Source organism: Macrobrachium nipponense, chromosome 4 (genome assembly GCF_015104395.2).
Source record: "Macrobrachium nipponense isolate FS-2020 chromosome 4, ASM1510439v2, whole genome shotgun sequence".
Classification (NCBI taxonomy): domain Eukaryota; kingdom Metazoa; phylum Arthropoda; class Malacostraca; order Decapoda; family Palaemonidae; genus Macrobrachium; species Macrobrachium nipponense.
The window spans coordinates 73,251,417-73,257,822 of NC_061100.1; positions in this window are offsets into that span (position 1 = coordinate 73,251,417).

Consider the following 6,406-nt stretch of genomic DNA (forward strand, 5'->3'; position numbering starts at 1 on the left):
CGAACTTTTGTACCAAGAATCCCCATTAAAACAAAATGTACTAACTTTGATCCATAACCTTATAAGATTAGTGAGGTTTGCTACAGTTAAAGGAATATTATAACTTTCTAATTTTTCCCCCCAAAACTTCAAGTAAATCTTCTACAGGCACTTTTGCGAATAGAGGCAGCAACAAAACTACCCATAGTAAAATAAAATTTCAGATTCAAACTATGAGATCCACAGCCAGTGTCCACTTGTTTTTCCAGAATAAAATTTTATCAACGTTGCTGACAAAGACGACACTTTGTCACAGGGTATCTTACATCCCAACCTAATTTTTTTTACTGTATTCTTTATTACGTAAGTTGCATAATTCTGGTAATTATAAGAGTAACACCGACTTCTTGTAAACATCGCCAGCAAACTCAGAGGAATGTCTTTCGAAGATATAATGACGTAACTTATGACATCATTAACTTGTCTCCTCCTGATGGGTAATTGGCTATTTGTGAAGAAGTCTCCACCTCTGCCAACAATAAAATACAACCAATACTCCTTGTTCACACTTTGTAGTAGTGGTAGTTGTAGTAGTAGTAATTTATAGGATTTATGCCATGAGGTCGAGTGCTGGAATCCTCGTAGAAAAGGGTTTCCATAAGTAATCCGAGAAATTGCTTTTTTCACTATTTCTCCATTGAAAACTTATATAATTAAAAATCAATTAAAGTGAAGAAAACTGGCATTCGTCGTAATTCCTTTGATATTTTTTCATATATGACAGTGACGATCATTGTAATAAATAGACAATTGCATAGGATTTGATTGGATTATATAGTTTAGACTTCAAGGCAAGCACTGGGATCTGTGATGTAAGATACCCATGACATTTTGAGGGGGTGGGGGGGCAACGCAAGTTTTAATGTCGTTCCACAAGTTATATTTTACTAAGAAATCCACAACTATTGCTTTATAGAGCGTACATAATTATCTTTTTGCACCTTGTGGAAGTCAACAAATGACGAAAACTTGGTAGCCTTGGATGTCCGGGTGTACTCCTCAAAAAAGGGTCCTATTATTCATTTACGTGTTCAAGCTTACATAGGGTGTGCTAGGGGCTTCCTCACTTCCAAATAATTGTGCAAGTTGAATCACAAAAGCTGCCCTGCAACACGGGGACAATGACTTATCATAGCCGCCATTCTTGAAGCCTTAAGAAGGTACGAATATTCATTCAGAATTTCAGAGACAGGTGCTTGTCGTCATCACTTTGTGGGAGGAGTCAGGATGGCATATGTTTACATCACTTATAACTTTGAACCCATACATTAGTGTTCCGCCACTGGCTTTGGCTGCTTTATTTTTACTCTTATGAATATACTTTTTTAAATATAAGTAATAAAGAATGCTGCCAAAAATTAGGTGGGGTGTAAATTATACTATGGTTAAGTAATATCTTTGTCAAATGCACAGAAAAAAGTTATTCGGGAAAAACACCGGGACAAAGGCTCTGAATCTCATAGTAGTCAGTTTGTTTATAAAGTCAACATCATTTTTTACATTCCTACCAAAGGTGTGAAAATTTTTACAAGTTGTTTAGGTCAATTACTCAAAACTGAGCCTACTTAACTAATGACTGTTCTAATAGGTTTAATGAGTTTGTGTCCCTTCACTAAATCATAGAGATATGGTAGGGAGAGCAATGAGTTGTAAACTGTTTAAACGAATGGTCTAAGTACCAATATGAGAGTTCACTGTACATGATCAGACTTCAATTTCGTGTAAGTTTCACTGTCATTCAATAATGCGATTATTTTGTAGGGAAGTCATGAGTATGAGACAGTGTTTACAAACTTACTAATTCATTCAGCCAATAAACAGGCAGCCCTTGTGATCGGAAATGTATTCCCTGACACAAGGCCAACCAAAAAACAGGTCACAACACAATTACTTGTTTTTGTTAACGGATAGAAAGATACACATAAATCAATATAACAGACACGACTAAATTTATGATGTATATGGTAATAATGATATATTTAATATAATAATATGAATGAAAACATATGTACAAAAGATGTGCAATGTATGCTGTGTTTCTTGTATATGAGCATGTGGCACATGGAGATTTTTTTTTTTTTTTTTCAGATGAGGTGGTCAGATGAAATTAATGGTATAGGTCACATGGGACCCATCAGGACTCCCCCACCCCTTGGAGAGGCCTACAATTATGGGTTGGTATCCCATGTAGTCTTGACATCCACTGGCAATTGATAGGCTTTGTGTCGTCTCAGTATGATACGGTATGGTCCAGAGTTGGCTTCGGGGAGGGGCTCTGTGTGCATCTACCCGTATGAATACATATTTTGCATTGTGCAGTTTGCTGGGACTACACTTTTCTGTTCATGTGGTAGGTCGTCTTGGCTGGCATTATCAATTCTAATGCTTAATGGGTGTTGGATTGGGATGTTGGACTCGTTGATTTTAAAATACATCTACCGGCAGTGATATTGCTGCCCATATAGGGCTTCCTCTGGAGAAGCATTGAATGTTGCATGTGGCATTGTTCTCAGGCCCAGTAAAACCCAATGTAGCTCTTTTTGCCTATTCTCACCTTGACATCTGGCTGTGAGTGATGCTTTCAATGACTGGTGTAAGTTTTTAATGACGCCATTAGCTTCTGGGTTCTGGGCCATCGTGGGTGTAATCTTTATCCACAAACTGTCTGTGAGGGTGTTCCATTAGGTAGACATGAATTTGGCCCCTCTGTCACTCTTGATGATCTGTAGGACTCCATGGCTGCTGACCCATCTGATGAGAGCTTTCATGCAACTCTATGCCATCTGTTGCTGTATCAGCATGGCTTAAATCCAGGAATATTTCTGTCGATGATGGTGAACAGTTATCTGTACCCCTCTGAGGTGAATAGGGGTACTACTATGTCTTAAGGATTTTTGTATCTGATACGGGATGCATTTTCTCTTCCCGTACTTTGTCCTTTTCATTTCCCACCATACATGAACCACTCTGCAAAAATTTGGATGGTTGACTGGCCTGATGGTTCAGACAGGTTGTGAGGGAGGGTGAAGGCTTTTCTTCTGAGGCCTCCTGGCAGGTAGGGGTGATGGTATCCAGTACCTGTTTCATAAGGAATGGTCAACTCTCTATTGGTGACAGGTCACTCTGTGTGAGGGCAGGGTTGTCCCACTTGCAATTGTTGTAGGTGTACATCTTCTCTTTTCACCTCTACTATTTCCCGATAGGCTATCCCTAGCTGTATGGAGATGATGCAATTTTGCAATAATGCATCTACTATGATGTTTGCTAAATACTTCCTGTATCTGATGGTACAGGAGTGTTCAGCTATTGCTGATAGGTGATGTTGTTGCCCTGCTGAATATGGATCTGCTGTCTCTGAAAGACATGCACCAAAGGTTGATAGTTTGTTTGTACAATAAACTGTTTTCCCTTGGGCAAATGGCAGAAGTGACGGATGGCTTAGTGGACTGCTCGGAGCTCCCTGTCAAAGGTAGAGTACTTCTCTTCCACTGTCATTAACTTCTTCCTGAAGAACATCAGCGGACAATAACCACCATCTGTGTCCTGCTCTAGTACAGTGCCCATTGCCATGTTACTTGCATCCATCCTTTTTGGCTAAAGGAAATATTAATGTAGTTCCTTATTTTGCTGAAAGAAATGCATACCTTAACATTCTGACCAACTTATTTTTTTCTGTTTTCCTTCTAGGCATTAGTAAATTAGAATATTGATTTTTAGCAATATTAGTGATAAATTTGTGATAATATTTAGTCCTGAAAATTCTTGTACTTCTTTAATTGTAGTTGGTTTTGGGAAGTTGGTGATTGCTATTACTTTCTCTGGTGGGGGATTAATGCTGTCTGGGCTTACTTAATATCCCAGAAATTCCACATTTTCTTTGCTCATTCAAATTTGTTTTCCTTTACTATAAGTCTATTTTCCTTAAGTATTGGTAGTACTCTTTTGACGTCCTTAAGATGTTGCTTAAGGTTGGGGCTAAATATGAGGATCGTCAAAATAGACCACACAGAAGGAAAGGTTGCCTGGATGTTCATCGATAAGTCTTTGGAAGGTAGCCCCTGCATTGTGAAGGAAGAAACAGCTGTAGTTGAACATGTAGGTAACGAAGGTGGTGATGATCATGGTCTTCTCTTTATCCTCCTTTGCTACTGGAACTTTGAAGTATCCTTTCAGCAGCTCTATTTTGGTGAAGATCTGTGCACTGTTCATCTGCTTGGTTATGTCTGCTATATTCGACAACTGGTATCGGTCTGGCTTAATTTTTACATTTGTTCACCAGTAGTCTCCACATGGGCACCATGGTCTGCTGGGTTTTGGTACTGTGTGAGGGGGGAAATGTCCATGGGTTGGTGGTTTTTGGGCATATTCCCTCAGTCTCCAATTTCCTTGAACACTTGATGGGGGTAGGGAAGTTTTTTGTGGTGCTAAACATCTGTAGCATGAGTGGATTGGGGCCATTCATTTCTAAGTGGTGCTGGATGTTGCGTTTTGCTGGTTTGGTAAGTCATGCTGAAGGTCATCTTTGAAAATCTCTTGGTAGTCTTGTAGAAACCAGCATATTTCTGGCAGTGAGGTAATTGCTGAGATGGGGCCTGTTTGTTGTCTCTACTGTTGTGATAGTGTGGTTTTGTCTCGTCTGCACAGCTAAATATGAGGATCGTCAAAATAGACCACACAGAAGGAAAGGTTGCCTGGTTGATGAGATGATTCTGGAGTTGGTTTTGGGATCAGTTGTTTAGATCGCACATCCTCTAGCAGGTTGTGTGCTTTTAGAAAGTGTCCTCCTAAAAGTGCTATTGTTATGTCTGCCATGAGGAATGTCCTATACATCTTGAGTGGTGCTCCCTTGGTAGTGGATATGTGGAGGTTGGTGGTTGGATCAGGGTTGAGTTATTTGTGTGGGCTGGCTGGCACAAATGATTTGAAATGCCCTGGTGTCAATGAGGAATTCTGTGTTTGACCTTTGATCCCTGACGAAAAGACATGTGGAGCCCTTGCATTCGTAACAGAAAGAAAGAGACTGTGGTGAGCAGGCACAGATCCTCTTATGAGGCATCTGATCTGTTCACCGCTGATGTTTAATTGGTTGGGTCACAGGTGCGAACCTTTTGCGAGTTTTTTGCTTTGTTTTTTTAACACAGGCAGCCTTTGTCACATTCGTCAACTTTCTTTCCAAATCTCCAATGAGAGTAGCACATTCCCTCTAGTGGTTTGTCTTTCTTCTCTCTGGTCTTCCCCTTGATGAGTTACTAAAGGAAGTTTCATTTGTAAATGAGGGGGACTGGGCCCTCTGGGCCTCTGTCTGACTCTTGTGTCGGTTGACTGCCGAGACCATTCTGCTGCTGCTGCTGTTGGTGATTGTGTGGGTTCTGCTGTCTTGTGCACTGAATGGACCAATTTCAGGAATTCTTCCAATGGCATGGTGTAGCAACTGTTTGGTGGGGCAGTTTTGCGAGGAAGTCCTGTCTCACAAGGGCTAGGGTTGACACATGTTAGCTGTCTGTGGCAGGTAGCATTATGAGCTGATATAACCGCTCGAGACATGCGATGGTCGCTTGTCCCCTGTGACTTTCCCCACACTGTTGAGGAATTTCTTGACTTTTAGGAGGTTTTTGGGAATTTGAGGATGGCGTCTGCTTGTGTGCTAAGGAGGTAATTTTCTTTGATCTTAAGATTGCCTTTGCCCAGAAAAACCAAGCTCCTGGGTTGTGGGGCATGAATTAGGTAGACATATGAAGGTAGCAGCGATGGTGTCACTGGAGAGGCTGACATCTCTTGGGTTGGCCGAGCAGGTTACCTCCGTAGTTATAAATGTTGTGAGAGCTTGAGTAACAGGAGTGTGTACAAACTTAAGAATTAATTCAGGCAACAAACAGACAACTCAACAGCTCTTTTGAGTGGAAATGTATTTCCTAACATGAAGTGAATCAAAACAGAAGTCACAACACAATCACTTTGCTGATGGATGGAAAGATACATATAAATTGATATACAAGATATAAATGAAGCCATGGTACATATGGCTGAAATGCTAATACTATAATATATATGGTAATAATGATACATTTTACATAACAATATAAATAAAAATATATGTACAAAAGTTGCGTGACATATTCTGTGTGTTTGGTGTGGTGAGATGGTGTGTGGGTCCACATGGAACCCTATTTAATTTACATAGTCTCTTTTATTCATTGTTACCACTCCATTGGACTTATCTGCCTTTGTTACTTACAATGCTCCATCTTTTTTAAGGTTTTAAGACGGCTGAAGAATAGCACAATACACAATACCTTTTTGACATATGATGATGATATTTTTATTTAGAGAAATTTAGTCATATTGCATGTCCTGAGGACATCAGTAT